This window comes from Dasypus novemcinctus, chromosome 1, assembly GCF_030445035.2.
Source record: "Dasypus novemcinctus isolate mDasNov1 chromosome 1, mDasNov1.1.hap2, whole genome shotgun sequence".
Lineage (NCBI taxonomy): Eukaryota > Metazoa > Chordata > Mammalia > Cingulata > Dasypodidae > Dasypus > Dasypus novemcinctus.
This window is the reverse complement of record NC_080673.1, coordinates 25,618,179-25,639,681: the sequence shown is the minus strand read 5'-3', so window position 1 is coordinate 25,639,681 and position 21,503 is coordinate 25,618,179.

The window sequence follows — 21,503 nt, the reverse complement described above, 5'->3', positions numbered from 1 at the left end:
CAGCTGATTTATAAATCAGAATGTGGCTGAAAAGGGTAGTCTAGGGATGTATATGACACTTGTAAGAAAGCTAAAGAATAATCTAGGGACTGAATAACATAGTAAACCCAGAAGTGGATGAGAATTGTGGTTGATGATACAGATGCAAGAGAGTCCTTTGTAGCTAAAGCAGATGTACATCACTATTGCAGGGTCTTGGAAATGTGGAGAAGCATGGGAAATATACAACTGGAGTGACCTATGTAACATTCATGCATCTAAGCCAATAATGTACTGTGTTGATAATGGTGGAGTATGCAAAAATTGTGGCAAATGTATGCTATGGCCCAGGTAATAGTCAGATAATACTATCTCATAATCGATAACAAATATTCCACCATGGTGTAATATGTTGATAGAGTGGTGTGGTATGGGAATCCTGCACAGGTGCATGATTGTTTTGTAAGTTTACAACTTCTGTCATAAAAATATACTTAAAAAATAAAAATAGGATAGGTTGGGGGGAAATTCACCAAATGTAAGATGAGGACTATAGTTAGTACTAAGATTTTGATGATTTTCTTTCTTCTTTTGTAACAAATGTCTCACAACATTGCAAGGTATTAGTAGTGGGTTGATGTATGGAACCCCTATATGATGTTATGCACATTTGCTTTGTAAGTTCACAATTTTACTATATTCTTATTGTTTATCTATGCTCATATATAAATGATTTAATAATAATAATGTAGATTAGGGGGAAAGTACACCAAATGTAAGGTACCTTGGGTATAATAATATTTTGAAGATGCTTTTTAATCATTAGTTTAAAATGTTCACAACAATGCAAGGTATTATTGGTAGGGTGGGGTATTATGCACCTGATGATGTTAAGCATGTTTATTTTGTTAGTTCACAACTATTTCTATACACTTATTGTTTATGTATGTTTATGAATGTGTAATATACTTCAATATATTTTTTTAATGCAGCATTCCTATAACCCCCATCCTCCTATTATTAACACTTAACATTAGTGTGGTACCTTTGTTACAAATTGATGCAAGAGTGTTGAAATATTACTAATAACTATAGTCCATATTTTGCTTTAGGTGGATTTTTACCCCTATACCAGCCTACTATTAATACCTTTTACTATTAGTTTTATATTAATTTAAAAATGAATCTTTTAAAAGGCACATTAAGAAATGCTCACATAGTTATCATAAGAGGTCTAGAATTTGCTTCAAATTATTGGTGAAGAGGAGTAGGTGGGGCAAGAGTTAAAGATTGACAATGAATTTATAATTGTAAATGTTGTTTTCTTTGTTCATGGAAATCATTTTAATTTTTTTTTACTATTCTGTATGATTGAAATATTCTATAAATTGAATTTTTTTCAGAAAGCTAAAGTTTATAAATTGACTTATGTGTACCTGCCCAATACTAATCAAGTTGTCTCTTACTTCAGTCATTCTTAGAGCACATTCATTATTCCAACCATAATAATAAATAAGAAACAAACAAAACTCATCACGTTTCAATCTGTCTGTAATTCCCATGCTGTACATTGCTGCTATTGTTTACTTCTCCCTAGTATATTGATATTTATATTTTGTAAATATATGTGGTATTATATTTATCTATATAATTTATTTATCACATTTTACAGGAGTAAGGAGGCTGATAGTAGGTGGTTGCAGATGCAGTCAACCCCCAGCAAATGGTAGGCTTCTAACAACATTTCTCCTTCTGATTGAATCTTCCACACAGTCTGCATGGAAGATAGAGCCAATTATCCCTTGTCCCCACTTCCTTCTACCCCTCCACTGAATATCTCCTCCACAATTTAATCAGTGCTCTAGTTCCTGGCTTTATTGAATATCTTCAGACCACTGGACCAGTGCAAGAAACTCTGAAATGTCCCATTGATGACCTTTCTGCACCTTTATCAGTCCTGACTCTTTCTCTCACCAGCTCCACAGGTGCTTTTTTTCATAATGGAGTTCTGATCATGTCAACCCTCTGCGTAAATCCCTTTAATCATTTTTCACTGTTCTTAAGATGAAGAATTTAATACCTACAATTGAGTGGTTGGTGAGATGCAGTGGGTAAAGTAATGGGATATCCTGAGTTCACAGATAAAGTTACAGCTCTCTTCTCAGGGGAAGAGGGTGGGGAGAGGGAGCCAGATGGTGGGGTCCTGGTTGCCAGGCTCCAATGTGGGCCTCTACAAGAAAGTAAACTTGAAGGCCGGTCCAGGTCATTTCCCTTAGCACTATATGTGTTGGAAATGAGCATTCCAGCTTTGAAGTTAGAAACCAGGATTTTCAATGTGGTTTCTTCCTCATTTACCTCTCTACTCTGAACGTAATGCCAAGAAAGTTGTGATCATTAAATAGGGATTAAATGAGATCATTTCTACAAAGCATTTTTCACAATATCATTCACACAAGTGTGAATATGTACACACTTTCTTTAATCTCCATGTTCATTGAGAAATTGTGCCTATGCCCCACCTCCTAAACCCTCACAAGACTTGCTGCATCATTCTTAGGAAGAAAGTACCAAGCATTACATGGAGGCTCAGTTTCTACTCTTACCCTCCCTTTATGTGTGTGTTATTTACCTCTCATTTTATATCAGTGTATGATATGCATGTATGTATTTATATACACACACATTTTTAATGTTGCCGTCATTGACCTAACTTTGAGACTTGCAGTGTGGTCTCAGCAGAGATTAATACCAGCTTCCTATAATTACACAATGTACTTATATAGTACTTTCTTTGTTCTAAAGGCTTATGTAAACTCACTCCCTAGCACATCTGTGGTAGCTTCTACTATTATCATCCCCATTTTGCAGTGGAGGAAACACAGGAAGTTTAAATGACCCACTCACCCTAGGTCACAGGTAGTCACTGGCAGAGCCAGGAGTCAAACCCGGTTGTTTGGCTCTGGTGCCCACTCTCTATAAACTCCCTACTCTGGTAATTTGTGGGAGTGTGCCATGAACAATCACACAGCTTCTGGTGTCTGGTGGATCAAGAAAAGAAATGGCTTATAAACACTTACCTTGTGACAGGCCCCTGGTCAAGGGGCTGGTGAATGATCAGTTTAGGAACCTGAACTTCAGTTGGCCTAGCTGGCAAGTCTATTGAGCTCCAGTTGCTGATGGGAGAAGTAGCTCTATCATGATCGCCAAGGAGCTGTTCAGTCTCTATCTTCCCTGGCTCCTCCCGTGGAGTCAACATGGAGGGATGACCAGATTCTGGTGCTTGTGTGGACTTTTATAGTAGATCTTCTTCACAAAAATCTGATACACATGAATTAAAATGCAGGGTTCACCCGTATACAGCTCAATGATTTATCTCAAAGAGATCATGTCCTGTAACCAACATCTGGATCAAAAAACAGAAAAACCACACCCCAGGAGCCACCTCCTGGCCTCTCACAATCGTTGCCCCCACTCTCCCTCCCCAAACTAACCACTGTCCTGACTTGTTATACCACAGGCCAATGTCATCTGATGTCGTACTTCACATTAAGGAAACTATGCATTAAGTTCTATCTTCTTTAGCTTAATATTATTTATGTGAAATGTACCCTTCTTTTGTGTTTAGCAGTTCATTTTTGTTTTTCATCTATTTGTTCATCTATTTGTTCATCCATTTCTACTCTGGGTAGACAATTAAGAGATTTTTAAAATATCCACCTATAAATGCTTTCAAGCATTTGCTCTCCCTTCCTATAAAGTGAATTGAGATATATTTATAGTTTTTGAAGAACAAGTAGGAATTTTTAATTTTTGTAAAGGTTTATATTTTAGAATATCAAAGAATTTGTAATAGATTCCCACAACTTCCCTCATGAGAAACAGGGAATGAGAAATATAATACAATAGGTAATGATAGAAAAAGAAGGACAAGAATTGATTACACTATGGTAGTTGTAACAGAAAACAAACACCATATGTTTGAATATATGCCATGATTAAAACTTGAATTATTTAATATGCTAAGTACAGTTATGGACACCACCACACCCAGAGAAAAATGTAACCCCACTCAAAATTTGGTTCAGATATTAAGAATGATGATGTGACACACACAAGAGGCTATAAAGGGGTTTACTACTCGCATAATGAGGCTTCATAGGAGACCAGGGAAATACCGAAACGGGTCCAAAAATAACGTAGAGAGGAGAGAAAGGAGATCGGCTTGGGATTTTTATGATAGAGAGGCTATGACACTGGGCTAAGGTGTCCTGTACAGGCAGGGGCTTGTGTGGTTTCAGTTTCCTGTTTTCCCAAGTGAAGCAGCACCCAGCTTTCTTTATCAGTTTACCCAGAAGAGAAGAGAAGAGTAAGACAAAGGTGTGAGGCTTAAAATATATCACTACCCAAACATTAAAAATGGAGCCAGACTATTTATTCCAAGTACCCTCCAAGAACAAAGGAAGAAATAAGGACATACAAAATGATCTCTCAGGTAGTTCACTATTCATCTTTGTCCATACTGATTGTAAGAGATTTTGAAGAAGGTCCAATAGGGAAACAGGATATAAGCTTTTCTGTAAACATTACAGTGAATATATACAAATGTGATTTGTTATTCAAATTTTAAAATGAAACCTCTCCCAACACATAGTCCAGAAAAATTCCAATTTTTCGGCTGTTTAGAGAACACCATCTATCAGATGGACCAATCCCGAGCTGAAACTGCCAGCATCCATTGTGTGGGGATGGAGAGTATTTCTGGGGAAAGAGTCCTTACAAACCCCTAAAGGCCATTGACCTGTGCCTCTTACAGCCATCTGCCAAAAAATTCTTCCAGCAAAGAATCTGTCAGAAGTCAAGACAGCTGGGTTAAAAGTAAATGCCCCAAGATTATGACAATAGTTTGTTTTCATCTTCCCAAATGTGGCAGTTTTTCTGCCTTCTGAGATAGTAAGATGGGGTGGGCAGTTTGAGGATCTTGAGTCAAATCTACCTTAAATATGCTGACCATGTCTTGTAGACCAAAATATTGTGGAGGGATATTCTAAATCTCCTCCCTTAATTCATATGAAAACACTGCCCGTGTTCTTAGATTCTCATCCATGTTGTGGGTACTTTCAATACCTGCCAGTAAATCCTTGTCATCCTCCACACACTTCTCGATTCTTGCACTTAGCAGATGTTTTAGTATTGAACAGGTGTCTGAAATTTGCACTTTTTGAATTAATTTTTATTGAACACTGTTCTTCTCAATTAGTTACCCTAATATGAATTGCTTTCTGCTCTTCTCCCAAGAAATGCTTACATTGCTGAAATTCAGAGTATAATTCTTTCCTCCAAATTCCTACCTTCCATCTCAACTGAACTGAATTTGAAAACTGTGTTTCATACACTTTTTCAGCAGCAGCATCCACTTGCTTTTTCAGAATCTCAAGGCAGCTTTTGCGTCTGTTCCTCTGACTGGCTACAACTAGCTCAGTGGGTTCAGGTGGTGATCCCAGTGGTCAGAGGAGATCTTGCACTGAGGACAGAATAGCTCCAGGTCTTTCTCACAGAACTGGGCTAGCATCTAATTTTGTTTCTCACACAAGATTTTCTCTTTCTGCAATTTCTTTTCTCTTCTCATGGAGGGAAGTTGCTTCACAATATCAGCCACGTGGCATAATTGGCTATTCTTGAAGCTCCTGTCAAGGCAGTGGTGGAGGCAGACAGGACAGGGGAGGGGATCCTGCAGATCTTCCCAGCACTGGGTGATGCAGGAGCAAGAGAGGTTGTGGCCACAGTTAGAGGTCACTGTTCTCTCAGGAAGTCCAGGCAGAAAGGATAGCTGGCCTCTGATTGGAGGTCAGCCAAGGAGGCTCAAAGGCCATTGTGCTATGAGGAATTTTTTTTTAAGCATATCAATTAGGAATTTTATCTAAGGATGCTCTCTTCAGAAATTCTTGTTTCTCTAGGAGCTAAGAAAATTTAAAATTTGATAGCTCCTCAGGCTTCATTCTCCTTCCTGGAAGTGAACATCAAGGAAGATTCAGGCTTCAAGTGTGTTTCTGCCCCCTTCCCTTCTTCCAGGAATTCTTTTCCAAGAGGAGCCTGAGTGCACAGCCAAGAAGTCTTTCTGCAGCATCTCCTCTTGCTTCCGATGCCCAGCCAAACTGAAGCACAGATATGGTGTCAAATTACTCAATAAAAGCTATATTCCCAGTCACCAAGATGTTTCTGTGGGTGAGAAAATATTCTCATGGGGAACTAAAATTAATCAAGCATAAACTCCTTCCTACACAAACCATACCTTATAAATACCAAGTAGTTAAATAAATTTCTATTTTTGGATGTATTGCAGGTAAGAAATGCAGTAGGAATTATGGCATTATGAATAGTTTTCATTTGAATTTTCCTTCAAAGAAATATATTATATAAAACAACAAAAGTAATAGCTCAGAACTGAAAGCAACCCATAGGCCGACAAATGGGAAAAAATAAGTAAATTGAGGTATATCCTTATGAAGAAATGGTATTCAGCATTAAAAAGAAATGTATTATTGAATCACACAAAAACAGAGAAGAATCTCAAAGTAATTGGGCTGAGAAAAGCCAGGTCCTCCTAGTCTTCCAGAAAAAAAAGTATATACTGTATCATTCCATTTATATAAAACGCTGAGAAGCGCAACTATTCTATAGTGACAGAAACCATGCCAGTGGCTGCCTGCAGATTCAGGAATGGGAGAGGAGGGAGAGAAGGATTACAATGGGGCAGGAGCAAACATTTCAGGGTGAGGGATATGCTCAGTATCTTGATAATGATTATGGTTTCATAGATACACAGACCTGTAAAAACTTACCTTACTTTATATTTTAAATACCTGCAGTTATTGTTTGCCACCTCAAAAAAGCTATTTTACAAAGGAGTTGGTGACAAAAACTTATTATCTGTACAAATGTGGTTGTGAATTAATCTTCAGTTACATCCACAGCCTTGTTCCTCTACCAAACTCATAAGCTGGTGTGTTACTTATGATGCTAGGCAATATCATAATGGTAAAATGACCCTGATTGGTAAATTGCATCTGGACTTGCAGGAACAATAAAGACACTATGGATATCTATGAGACCAGCATAGCTTTGGTCTTTTTGAGTATGGTGACTCTTATAATTGGGAGGTCCCTTTAAGGGATTGTGGGAGCTGTGCCCATGTAGTTGCTACTAAAGATATGGGCTCCATGCCGCATGACGCTTTAAAGCCAGGGTGATTCCCACCCATGGGATCCTTGATCCAGGCTGTCACCTGGATGGTGGGGGCAGGGATTCCCAGAGGAGAGGAGGACTTAACGCTGCCCTAAGGGAAGCCAGGCTTCCTGTTCCATATCCTTCTAAGTGAATCTGATGCCAAGTGTGGACGAATTCTGGATGTTTTACATAGAAAATCATTGTTGGCTGTTGTAAGAAAGTCACGGAAATATAAACACTGATTTTAAAAACTCAAAATTCTCTCTCCATTCTCTCTCGAGTCCACTACAAAGCAACTTTACATAGTCGCCATCCCAGAATACCTCTTTTCTTAGATGCATCAATGATGTCTGCTTGGCTAAACGCCATGGTAATTTTCAATCCTCATCAATACCTGAAATATTAGGAGTATTTAACCTGGTAACTGCTCCCTGGTAACTGGTAACTCTCTCCTCAAATGTTTTCTTTCATTGGCTTAAGATCATGACACACTCAAGGTTTCCCACCTTCCTTTCTGACTAATATTCTCAGCTCTTTCACTAGTTTGTCCCCATCTCCCCAAACTAAATTAGTTTAACTAAACTAGGCACTTTAGGTTTTGCAACTAAAAATAAGGACACTGAATTGTATATTTAAAAGTGGCTATAATGCAAATTTCATGTTTTTTATGTTATCACAATAAAAAGTAAAAATAACTTCTTAATGGTTCCTCTCACTCAGCCTTCAGCTGGTTTCCATCATTTTTCAGCAAAGTTGCTAATCTTCCTGTATCCTGACCATGACCTGGAGGGCCTCCATGAGCTGTATCCTCCTCACGTTCCTGACCTCAGCTCTAAAGCCTCTGCCTCCGGCTCTCTCTGCTGGCACTGGCCTCCTTGCCATTCCCGGAGCAGTCTCCATGCATTCTTGTGTGTGTGTGGGGGGGGGGGGGGTTCTTTTCATTTTTTTATTTTTAAAAGATATTTAGATTACATAATGTTACAGAGAATATATAGGGGATTCTCATATGCCCCACTCCCCCTACCTCCCACATTTTCCCACCTTAACAACATCTTTCATTAGTGTGGTACCTTCATTGCAGTTGATGAACACCTTTAGGAGCATTGCCGCTAAGCATGGATTACAGTTCACACTGTAGTTTACGCTCTCTCCCACTCTGCAGTTCACTGGACTCCTCCATGCAGTCTTAAAAAGCCTTAATTCTCTCCACACATAAGATTTTACCACAGGTTAGCAATTTAGTGGATAAGGCAACTCTGGAAGTAATGCTATTATTGCCTCCATTCTATAGAAAAGAAAATAGCACTCAGGGAAGTTTTAATTTGCCCAGGGCATAGCAAGTGGAGATCGTAAATGGAATACTGTACAGTCATAAAAAAATAATTTATGTCTTTATAATAATAAATTTATATCGATTTGTATCTTTCCTTAATTACTTAGCACAACGAGACTGCACCTGGGTCCCTGGGTCCCTGGCCTAAAGCAGGAGCTGACTCAGGAGAAGCTTATCTTAACACCGTGCGCTTCCTAAGCCTGCCTCACACTCCTCCAGGTGCCCCAGGGAGAGCGGCTGCAGCAACCTCTCCCCGGCTTTCCCAGCGCTGCCTCCTCCCCTGAATCCCGCTGAAGTATCCACCCTGCCAGTCAGACCGTTTTTTAAAAGAGGAGTCTAATCAACTTCCTGTGCGCAATGAAGCCTCCCAGATCCCTCTCGTTGGATCGTTTCCCATCGCACTCTCTCAAGGACCCACGAACTCTGCTAGGACCCACCGCGCTGTCGTGAGGCCTTTCCCTCCAAGTGGATGGGGAGAGTCCAGGTCCCCAAGCGCCCAGGGCAGGCGGGAGGAATCGCAACCGCTCCCTTCAGGAGAGCGAGGCTAAGGCAGCTTCGCACCCACGACTGCGCCAGGATGTGGCACGGCCCAGGGTCTACTTTTCCGTACCCACGGTGATTCTGAGGACCCCTCCCCAGCAGTCCAGACCGCCGGGCAAGCGCCCTCGCTGAGTCGCCTCGACGCAACCGCAGCCGGCCGGGCCGCCCACGCTCAGGCGCGTCCTAGGCTCGGGCCCTTCCCGAGTCTCCGCTCACCGGAGGCCTGAGGTCCGCTCAACTGCGGAAGTTTTGCTGGGGTCCTGGCCTCGTGCTGGGAGGGGAGCGGCCCTTATAGCCTTACGGCGTGGATGGTGCTGCTAGGACTTCCCACCGGGACCGATGGTTCCTCCTTTACTTGCAGAGACAACTTGTCTTCTTGATCCAAAGTAGTAGACAAAAGGCACCATAAACTCCGGTTGAATGTTATTGTCTGAACCTGGCTTGGATCACCCTTAAAATCCTGTAGGCCATTTTCCTTCCTAAAACATTTCTTTTAACATTCCTAATCTACCGAAAAGTTAAAAGAATAGCAAAGTAAACACCTCTATACCCATCCTTTGGCTGTCCATTTGTATACATAGGCAATATTGCTTTATTTCTCTTTGCATATCCATTTTGTTTGTTAAATCGTTTTTGGGACGAGGAGATGCCCTGGGTGGTGCTTCACGGACAATTACGGGACATTGTAGATCTCCCCAGGGCCCACTGGATGGAACAAGGGAGAGTGTGGGCTATGATGTGGACCATTGACTAGGGGTGCAGTGATGCTCAGAGATGTACTTACCAGGTGCAATGGATGTGTCACAATGATGGGAGAGTGTTGCTGTGGGGGGAGTGGGGGGTGGGGGCGGGGGGGTTGAATGGGACCTCATATTTTTTTAATGTAACTTTAAAAAAATAAATAAATAATTTTAAAAAAAAATTGTTTTCCTAAAATATTTAAAGGTACATTTCAGACACCATGGCAATCTACCACTAAATACTTTAGCTTTAATGCAATTAAAATGTAGAGGTGTCTTACATAACTACAATATCATTAATACAATCAAGACATTTATTAAATGCAATAATATGTAAAATTGAAAATCTTGATTATTGATGAAATTAGAAAGAACAATTTTAGTGGAGTGTGATGTGAAGGTGTGAAGAAATTCATAAGGATAATTTTCCCAGACAATAGTCTGGAACACTCGCCTTTATAGTGATCTCTAGACTGACAGCATCAGGAGCGCATATTAACTTATTAAACATGCAAATTCTTGCCTGTATTTTATTTTGTTATTTTTTGTTTTATTTTATTATTATTTTGGCTTTGTTTTTGGGAAGGTTTTTGATTGCAGAAGGTTTGCAACTGGGGAGGATTACTAGTGTGGGGTGTTAGTGGTGGGGGGGTGTGTGGGAAAGAGTATATCTGGGGTCTGGCTTTAGAGAATATGAATGTGTTCATGTGGTCATGGGGTGTTGCCTCAGTGGGTAGAGACCCACACAATACATGAAAGAATATTAAATTCCCATTGTGGGGAGTACTGCTACATTCCCTAATAGAGTCACAAGAATCTCTAGAGTACATAGGCACTGCCTAGCAAAGGAGGACAGATAAATATGCAGGCTTAATATTGATGGTTATACTTATGAACCTTGTTCTTGTGAAATTGAAATTTGGCCTAATAATATATATTGCTTAAAAGTTACCTCCTGAAACCCTCCTTGTTGCTCAAATGTGATGTCTCTCTAAGCCAAACTCAGCATATAAACACATTAACTTCCCCACCCCCAGTGTAGGACACAACTCCTGGGGTAAGCCCCCCTGGCACCGAAGGATTATTACCAAGCTCCAACTAATTATATATTTGGAAAAAGACTTAGACCAAAAGAGGGAAATATTAAATACAAATGAGTTTTTATTTCTAAGAGATTTCAAAGTGAGCTGGGAGGTCATTCCACAGATTATACTTATGCACATCTCAGAAGGATCTCACTGACTGCCACAGTAAACAGTGCCTCAAGTAGGAGTGCTCCTGAGGACTCTCAAGACAGCTAGACACTTTAGGCAATGCAGACAACCCCAGGAAATCAGCACCCCACTGGTGGGCCTTATCTTGGAATATATGAAAACCTATTTCCCCAATATACCATAGTTAAACTCTTTTATAAGTTTTCCCCACAGGTTCTTTTGTCTCCTTTACTTGAATATATAATTAGCACCAAACCCATCAAGTGTATGTACCAGAGACTTAAATCTTCTAGCTGTTCATATGCCAATTGAGCCCTGAAAATCAGCAGAGTGGCAGCAAACTCCTACTCTCCAGTTCATCAGACTCACCCAAGACAACTAACAAAAAGATGGAGATAGACAAAGCCCATCCCAAAAAAAACAGAGAATATATACAACTATAAGCCAGACAGTTCCATCCACCTGACCCATAAGATCTAAGCTCCCTCTCAATAGGAAGCAGAATGGACATCACCATCCCAAAATTCTCAAGATTAAGGAATCAACAAAACTAAGGAGGAAATGCAACTATAGACTAAAGTAGACTTTTTATTAGTCTTGTAATTTCAAAGCTGGAGGTTTAAAAAAATCAGTCTAACTAGAAAGTGAAACAGATGACATAACAAAGTAGACTGCTTATTCCCAAGACAATGGGTCAAGATTTCATAGTGACTTTCTTTTATACATAATGCTTAATTTCCTTTTCCTTCTTTATGCTTTGTCCTTACACTGACTTCTAAAGACAGGGCCATAGACTGCTTCTCCCAGTCCATTGCAAAAGGGGCTAATCTTACAGAGTGTTGGATTTGTCATCATAAATCCCACTCTCTGCCTGATGCTGGAGGTGCAATTGTTTTACCTGGGACTAATTTCTCCCAGATTCCAAATGCCTCCTTACAAATGTCACCCTCCCTCATTGTCAAATATTGCCATGGTGAAACCATCACTATGCTGATATCTCCAGCATGGTCTTAGCACTTAAGTCCAAGACCGATTACAAATAAAAACATTGCCACATGAGCATATAATATATATCTCCAACCTTCAAATGTCCTAAACAGATATCACGATCTACTTCCCCCAACCCAGACCCATCCCACTTGCCCATTAAACCTGTTCCTTTACCTGCATCTTCCAGCTCACATGAAAGTAGCATACAGAGAAAAAGCCAGGAAATCAGTAATGTCTCTCTTCCCTTGCACTCTTCCCATCAGCAAAGATTTGCTTCAAATTGTGTGCCAGGTTTTGTTACTAAGAAATGATTATTTTAAATTTTTGGTGTAATAATTTTAAAAATAGTTATCTTCTACTGTATTCTGTAATATTTTCTGATAAATTTATATGATTTATGAAATTTGTATATAAATGATATATAGTGTTTCTGGGAAGAGGGTACAGTATTGACAAATGAAAATTGACCATGATAATTGTTGACATTGTATGATTGGTCTATGTGGGGTGTATTACACAATTCATTCCACTCTTCCACATTTGAAATTTTTCATAGTGAAAGTTAAAATATGCAAGCATAGATATCTTTCCAAAACTGGCCTCCTGCTATTGCTATTCACTTTTCAAGTCACTATCTGTTTTTTACATTTCTCCAAAGAAGAATGGGGAAAAACAATGTGAAAATATACAGTGTGTGTGATACTATCCCATATGTAAATTAATATAAACCACATACATAAATACTATACTGTTTATGGATACTATCTTAGTTTGCTAGTGCTGCCAGTATAAAATACCATAAATGCATAGACTTCTAAAATGGGGATTTTATTTGGGGTGAAAGCTTACAGTTCTGAGGCCATGAAATGTGCAAATCAAGGCATTAGCAGAGATGCTTTCTCAGAGGTCCTGCCACATGTCAAAACAAGGGTTACATAAGGGTCACAGTTGTAGCATGGGAGGGTCACTGCTGTGGAATGTCAGTGATGGAGGGATGTGTGGGGAGGGGTGCCCCTGGGGCGGGCCTGTATGGCATACGAATATATTCAAGTGGTCGCGGGGCATTGTCTTAGTGGGTGGAGACTCATACGGTAACCAAAACAATATTGAATTCCCATTCTGGGAAGTCCTGCTACTTTCCCTAATAGAGTAGCAAGAACTCCCCAAGTGCATGGGCAGTGCCTAGGAAGGGAGAAGAGACAATTACACCAGTCCTTGATATTAATGGTTGTACCTATGAACTTTGTTCTTGTGAAATGAAACTTAGCCTGTAATATATTTGCCTAAGAGTTACCTCCAGAAAACCTCCTTGCTGATCAAATATGACTTCTCCCTAAGCCAAACTCAGTATATAAATGCGCCACTTACCCCCCACCCTGGTGTGGGAAATGACGCCTGAGGATGAGCCCCCTTGGCACCAAGGGATTATTACCAAACATTGACTGATGATGCATTTCAAAAAAGACCTTGACCAAACGGTGAAATAATAAACACAAATGAGTTTTTATGGCTAAGAGCTTTCAGAGGTTATGCTTATGCCCCTCTCAGCAGGATCTCATTGACTGCCACAGTAAACAGTGCCTCAAACAGCAGAGCTCCTGAGTGCGCTAGAGACATCTAGACACTATAGTCAGGGACGACAATCTCAGGAATTTTGCACCCTGTCAGTGGGCCTTGTTTTGGAATATATCCTCCCCAATGTAACAGTTAGACTCATTTATAATTTCCCTACACCAGACATTGTTCTTTTGCCCCTTTCATTTGAACTTATGATTAGCACTATACTCATTAAATATATGTCCCAGAGTCTTCAGTCTTCGGTCTGTTCATATGCTGGTTGAGCCCTGAATCTCAGCAGAGTTGCAACACCTACTCTCAAGTTCACTGGACTTGCTGAGGAAAACTAAAAAAGGATGACGATGGACAAAGTCCATCCCCTAAGACAGAGTATCCACAACTGCAAGCAAGACACTGCCATCCATCTGCCTTATGGGATCTAAGCCACCTCTCAATCAGAAACAGAGTGGGCTTCATCATCCCAAAATGCTCAAGATTGAGGAATGAACAAACTTAAGGGGGGAATGCAACTATGGGCTAAAGTAGACTTACTATGATTCTAGCAATGGAAGAAACTGTATCATTGATACAAAGGTAGTGACCACCAGAGGTTCTGCGGGGTCAGGAGAGGAAAGAATAGGTGTAAGATGGGGGCATTTTTGGCATATTGGAATAGTCCTACATGACATTACAATGATGGAAACAGGCCATTATACATTTTTTCAATAGCTATAAAATTGTGCCATGCAACGTGTAAACTATAATATAAACTATAGACCATGTCTAGTAGAAATGCTTCAATATGTGTTCACCGATTGTAATAAATGTAGCACACTAATGAAAGATGTTAGTGGGGAAAGTGTGGGAAGGGGAGAGTGAAGTATATGGGAACCCCCCTATATTTTTGATGTAACATTTATGTGATCTAAAGCAATTTAAAAAATTTTTTTAAATTTAAAAAAACACAGACAAAAAACAGTTAGGCACACATTTTATCTTGGGACAACATTCTTCTCTGGCTGCATACCTGTGATTCTTAGAAAAAGGTTATCTGATTCCAAAATACGAAAGAGGGACAGTCACAGGAGACGGAGGGAGTTAAGTTTCAGTGGAAGATCAGGATTAGGTGGGAACAATAAATGATGATGTATCAAACTTCCATGCCCCTGGTACATTGGAATCAATCAGATAAATAGATGGGAAATGTCAAAAGGAGGCTCTCCTTTCCCTGTTGCAGAAAGCATCAGCATCTGTCTTTTGGCACAAAGGGAAGGGGACTCCTTAAAATTTTAGAGAGCTAAACTGGGCCATTATCTGACCATGATAGTGAACTGAGAAGTTGGGTTTATGTTGTGTCTTCTGGACCTGGAAGATATTGCTCTGCAACGAACAGAGGAAGTGTCCCTCTGGGGGGAGCAGAAAGGGTCCCATATCATCTGTATTCTATGGGAATACAAGGGCAGCCACTCATCCATGACAAAGCCACAACACTAGCAGAGAATTATGAGTCATTCTACTGAGGGATCCAGAACCCATTTGCAGCATTGAGTGTGCCACAGCAGGGACCGCCACACAGTTAAGACAAAGGCGTGATTGTGGGTAACGGGGGAACTGAGCTAATTAGGTGGTCTGGAAAGCTTCACCCAGGAAGTGACGTGTTTATCAAATTCACTTTGAAGAGAGCTGCTGGCTGGCAGAGAGGATATTTAAGGCTAATATTTGGGATTTGCGGCAGAGAGCTCCTCCTGGACAAATGTTGTGAAGTGCATATATAAACCAGAAAAACGGTAATTTTAAAGTATTTTATTTTAGAACTGTAAAACCATTTGGTAAGTAGTTTTTGTAGTATTTCAGTGAAGTAGGCATGATCAGTTATGCTATAGTTAGGCACAGAAACAGAGGGAAAGAAAAAAACTGTCTTCTAGTTTTGTTTTGTTTTTTTTAAGAAATCTCAATGGTCTCTCTGCAACTTCCTGTGACTTTATAATTATTTCAAAATAAAAAGTTAAAAAACAACCACACCACAAAACACCATTATTATTGAGTCATATCATACTAATAATTATTAAATATTCAAATTTCTAAGTATTATGAATGAACAACAGGAAGAAAAGTATCTTTAAATGTGTCTTCTAAGTATTTCTTCATTCAGTGGTATCTATATGGATTGTAAGATAAGAAGAAGTAGATCCAAAAGAGAAACAAGGCCTAAGTTTTTCTCTAAATGTATCAGTGAAAGTATACATGAGAGACCTAGTATCCAAATTATAAAATGAAAGTTTTCCTAACTCATAGTCCTGAAAAATGCCTCCATTTCTGGATGTTATTAGGTCCTGAGAAACAAAGGTATAAGACCAGAGCCGGATTCACCAGCACCCATCTTTTGGGGATGGTGATGTAATAGAATTTCTGCACAAAGAGTCTTTACAGACACCTACTGCCCAATTCCCCTTGCCTCTTACACTTATCTGCCTGCCAATAATGCCCGCCACAAACAAATCCCTGAGAATTCAGAACAGGTGGGAACAAAGTAAGGTTCTCAAGATTGTAAGGTGAGTTTGGGTTCATCCCTCCTAATGTCACCCTTTTTCTGTTTTCTGGGACAGTGAGTTTGGGGTGAGCAGTTTCTGTATCTAGCATCAAATTTTGCTTAAATATATTGATCATTTTCTGTAGGCTAAAATTCATATGAATTAGAGAAAATTCTGTAATTCATATGAAAAGACTGCTGGAGTGTTTAGGTTTTCATACTTGGTGTGTAAATTTTCAATACCTGTGAGTAAGTCGAGTTCTGACTGCACATACTTTTCTGCTATTTCACTCAGTAGATTTTTTAGCAAATATGCTCTAAGAATTTTATTTTGTTTTCCATTAGTTTTCTATCAGCATCCTTTTCTTCGATCTTTAATTTGAAAGCAATATTTTTCTTTTCTCAAAAATCCCCTAAGTTGCTCAAAATCAGAGTACAATTCTTTTCTCTGATTTCTCACTTTTCTTTTAATTTCTAATGATTGTGCTACTTGGATTTCTAACTGCTTCTCAGCATTTTTTACAGGCTTCTTTAGGGGCTCAACGTTGTTTTTGAGTCTCTTCCTGTGCCTAGCTGCCGCTTGCTCAATGGGCATCAGGTGATGATTCTAGTGGCCAGAGGAGATCCTGCCCTGAGGACACAATAGCTCAAGGTCTTTATCACAGAAGAGGGCTAGGATCTGATTGTGTTTCTCACACAGGTATTTCTCTTCCTGCAGTTTCCTCTTGCTCCTCCTGGTGGGAAGTTGCCTCACAATATTAGCCATGTGACACACCTGACCGTTCTTCTTGAAGTCCCTGTCAAGATAGTGGTGGAAGCAGTCAGGACAAGGGAATATCCTGTAGATATTCCCAGCACTGGGTGATGCGAGAGCAACAGAAGTTATGGCCACAATTAAGGTCACTGGGTTCCTCAGGAAATCCAGACAGATGGGGCACCTGGTCTCTGCCAGAGGTCAGCCAGGGAAGCTGAAAAGACCACTGTGCAATGAAGATTTCTATCGAAGGATACTGCTTCAGAAATTCCTGTTTCTCCAGGAGCTAAGAAAAGTGAAAATCTGCTGACTCTTCAATCTTCACTTTCCTTTCTGAAAGTCAATATGTAGGAAGCTACAACCTTCAAGCCTCCTTCAATATTTTTTGAATGTAAAAATTTAAAAAATGAATAAAGACAAAAAAAAAAAGTGCCTCCTTCGCTTCTTCCCAAAATTCTCTTCCAAGAATAAACAGAATACACAGTCAGTGTACGATCTCACTGCAGCATCTCCTCTTGATTCTATTTCTTGGCCAAACTGAAGCACAGGTTGGCATCATATTGTTCATTAAGGAGACCTATTCCCAGCCATATATTCCTGTGGGTGAGATAATATTCTTATGTGAAATTGGAGTCAGTCAAGCACAGTTCCTTCCTATACAAACCATACCTTAGAAAAACCAAGTAGTTGATGAGAGTAAATTTCTATTTATGGATGTATTCCAGGTAAGAAATGCAATATGCTATTATGAATGAGGTAATAGGTTTAGAGAGGTATAGATCTGTAAAAACTTAACCTTATTTTATACTTAAAAAACCTGTACTTATTGTATTTCACCTCCAAAAAAGCAATTTTAAAAATGGGATGGTAACAAAACCTTCTTATATTCCATACAAATTTGATCACTACTTAACTTTCAGTTAAACCCGCAGTTCTGTCCCTCTCGCAAACTCATAAAATGGCACGTCACCTATATTGCTAAGCAATATGATAATGGTAAAATAACCCTGATTATAAATTGCATCTGGACTTGGAAGAACAACAAAGACACTATAAATAACTTATGGGGACACCACAACTTAGGCCTTTTTGAATATGGTGACTCTTCTTATTAGAAGATCCCTTGAAGGGATATGGAAGCCGTGCCCATGGAGTTGTTACAAGAGATATGGGCTCCGTGCTGCATGAGGCTTTTAAGCCAGGGCGGTTCCCACCCACGCCCAGTGTGGATCTTGTTGTGTGATACTAGGCTGTCACCAGGATGTCAGGGGCAAGAATTCCCAAAGGAGAACAGTGCTTAATGCTGCCTTCATGGAAATCATGGTTCCTGTTCCATACCCTTCAAAGTGAATTTGATGCCAAGAGTGGACTGTAATAATCTTGAGAATCTTAAAGTTTTGTAGAGAAAATAGGTGTTCACTGTTGCAAGAAAGAAAGTCATGCAAATTTAAATACTGACTGGATATTTATGACAAGTAGCTGCTGTTAACTGTGTGTCTGTTGATAAACTTTAATTTCTTATAAAAGTGGTTATAATGGGAAATTTTATTTCTTTTATGTTACCACAAAACAAATTCTTTAGGGATTTATGCCACAGTATACATACAGGTGAAGTGACATATCTGGAATGATGCCTAGTATTTGCTTCAATGGAATTAGAGGCAGGAGAGAAGAGGATGGGGTAAAGATGACATAAATTGCCCATGAGTTGATAATTGATGAAGCTTGGTGATGGGTACATGGAGTTCATTTTGCATATGTGCCTACTTCTGAGTATGTTTGAAATTTTTCATTATAAAAAGGTGATAGATTTCTGCTTCTGGACTAATTCTTCCATTGAGAACAAGCTAAGAGTGGATAGAATATACAGAGTCACTGACTGAAGACACTGGAGACCAAAGCAGGCTATTAGGACCTTATAGGCAAAAATCCTGGAGAATAAAGGAGCCCCACATTGGGGTTCAGGTCAAGGGGTCTTCCCCACATGGGGAATACAGTCTATTTTAATGTATGGTGCATATATACAGTGTAAGAAGCATTTGACCTCTGCAACCTCTTTTGCATTTTCACTAACCTTTCTTCAGACCTTTTCCCTCTCAGCTGTATACATATACATATATATGTGTGTGTGTCTCTCTCTCTACTTACTTATACTCATCAGCCTACAAATGATGTGTTATTGCTCAGAATCTCAAAAATAAATGCTCACTTGATTCCACTTCCAACTCTATCTATCATCCCATTTTTTCCAATCATTGACTGCAAAACTCCTTGAAAGAGTTCTCTTTCCATTCTTTCTTGAACCCACGACAAAGCAAATTTTAGTCACCATGCCATGAATAACTTTACTTAAATTAATAAGTGATATCTATTGACTACATGCAAGTTATTTAAAATCCTCAACATACCTAATAAGCACATTTAACTTAGTCAGTAATCTCTCTCCATATACTCATGGTTTCCCAAGTTCCTTTTCATCCAATACTTATAGTCTCTTTCACAAGATTGTCCTTGTATCCCCTAACACTATATTAGTGTACCAGAACTACTCTTGCTAGATGTAGCAACTAACAATAAGGACATCATATCACTTAATTGTTTACTTGAAAGTGGTTATAATGGGAAATTTTATGTCTCATATGTTACCACAAAACAAATTAAGAGTTATCAGCAAATCCTGTTCTCTTCATTTTCTAAGTGGTTCCAGCATTCAATCGCTTCTCATCCCTCCCACTATCATCACCCTGCTCTAAACCATCATTCTTTTCGTCCCTAGATTTTGCAATTAACTTCTTAATGGTTCCTCTGCCTCAGCCTTCTGCTGATTTCGATCTATTTTCAGCAAAGTAGCTAATGTACCCTTGTAAAGTATAGATGTTATCAGGTCATTCCTTTGCTCCAACCCTCCAGTGGCTTTCCACTTTACCAGGACAATAGCCGGGTCTGACCAGGACCTGTAGGACCCTCCACGAGCGCTACACCCCTCCTCACTTCTTTGACCTCACCTCCTAAACACTCCGTCTCTGGTTCTGTCTTCCCCAGCACTGTGCTCCTTGCCATTCCCTGAAAACGCTCCATGCTTTCTTTTAAAGCCTTCATTCACTCCATAAACATGGACATTCTACCATAGGCTAGCAATTTAGTGGAAAGTGACTAGGAAGTGGCACTTCATTGTCTCCAATCTATAGAAGAGGAAATTGAACTCAAGGAAGTCATAATTTGCCCATGACTTCTCAAGTGGAGATCATAAATGAATAGTGTACAATAGTAAAAATAATGTATTCCCGACCCCAAACTCCGGAGAAAGCCCGAGAGAAACCGCAGCCGCTGCCCTGCAGACCAGCGCGGCTAACACAGCTTCACACCCACGGCTGTACCAGAATTTGGGACCCCGGGGGTCTATTTTTCCAGTATCCAGGGTGACTCTGAGGACCCCTCCCCAGCCCTCCGTGGTGAGGCGACCTCGCTGGGTCACCCCACCCCAGTTCGTCCTCCGTTCTAGTCTCTGAGTCCCCGCTCACCTGGGTCTCCTGCTGTGCTCAACTGCAGATGCTCTGCGGGTGGTCGTGGCTCTGCGCTGGGTAAGGGGCCTCCCTTATATCCTTTCTGCGTGGATGGTACTGCTGGGTCCTCCCACCTGGGTGGATGGCTCCTCACTACCAGGAACGTCATCTGGTCCTCTTGATCCAGTCAGAAGTCACAAGGCAGCGTATCTTCTGGTTGCCTGGTATTGCCTGAGCCTGGTCTGGGTGATGGACACCTACCATCCCAAGAAACCAAAGCGTCTACAGCCATCGCCCTATGGAATCACAGCCCCCTCTCAATTGGAGGGGGAGTGGGCATCACCATCCCAGAATCCTCAGGATAAGGGAAAGAACTATGAACTAAAGTAGACTTAGTGATATTCAAATATGGACTTATTGTCATGCTATTAATAGAAGAAATTTTATCGTTGATGTGGAGGCAGTGGCCATTGGAGGTTCTGAGGTCAGGGAGAAGGAAAAAGAGGTGTAATACAGGGCATTTTGAGGACTTGGGAATTGTCCTGAATGACATTGCAATAACAGATACAGGCCTTTATATATCTTGCCATAACCTACAGAATTGGGTGGGAAAGAGTGTAAACTAAAATGTAAACTTGAATCCTCCCTTATTGGCAAAGCTCCAAATGTGTTCAACAATTGCAATGAATGTACCACAATAATGAGGGACATTGTTAATATGGAAAAGTGTGGGAGATGTGCAGAGCGGGACATGTGGGAATCCCCTATATTTTTTACATAACACTTATGTAATCTAAGCATCTTTTAAAAATTAAAATTAAAAAAAAAATCTGTAAGTAGTTCTAATTCCAGAGGCCTTTTCTTTTAACATTTCTAATCTATAGAAAACGTAAAAGAACAGTATAATTCACACCTATATACCTGTCCCTTGATTGTCCAACTGCACATATTTGGAATATTCCCTTATTTCTCTCCAGATATTCATTTTGCTTATTGTTACTTTGTTTTCCTAAACATTTTCAAAGTAAGTTTCAGTTCTGCTAAATACTTCCACTTTAATGGACTTAAAATAAGGTGGTCTCTTTTATAACCACAATATCATTACTAAAATTAAGAAATTTACAAAATTTAATATTATC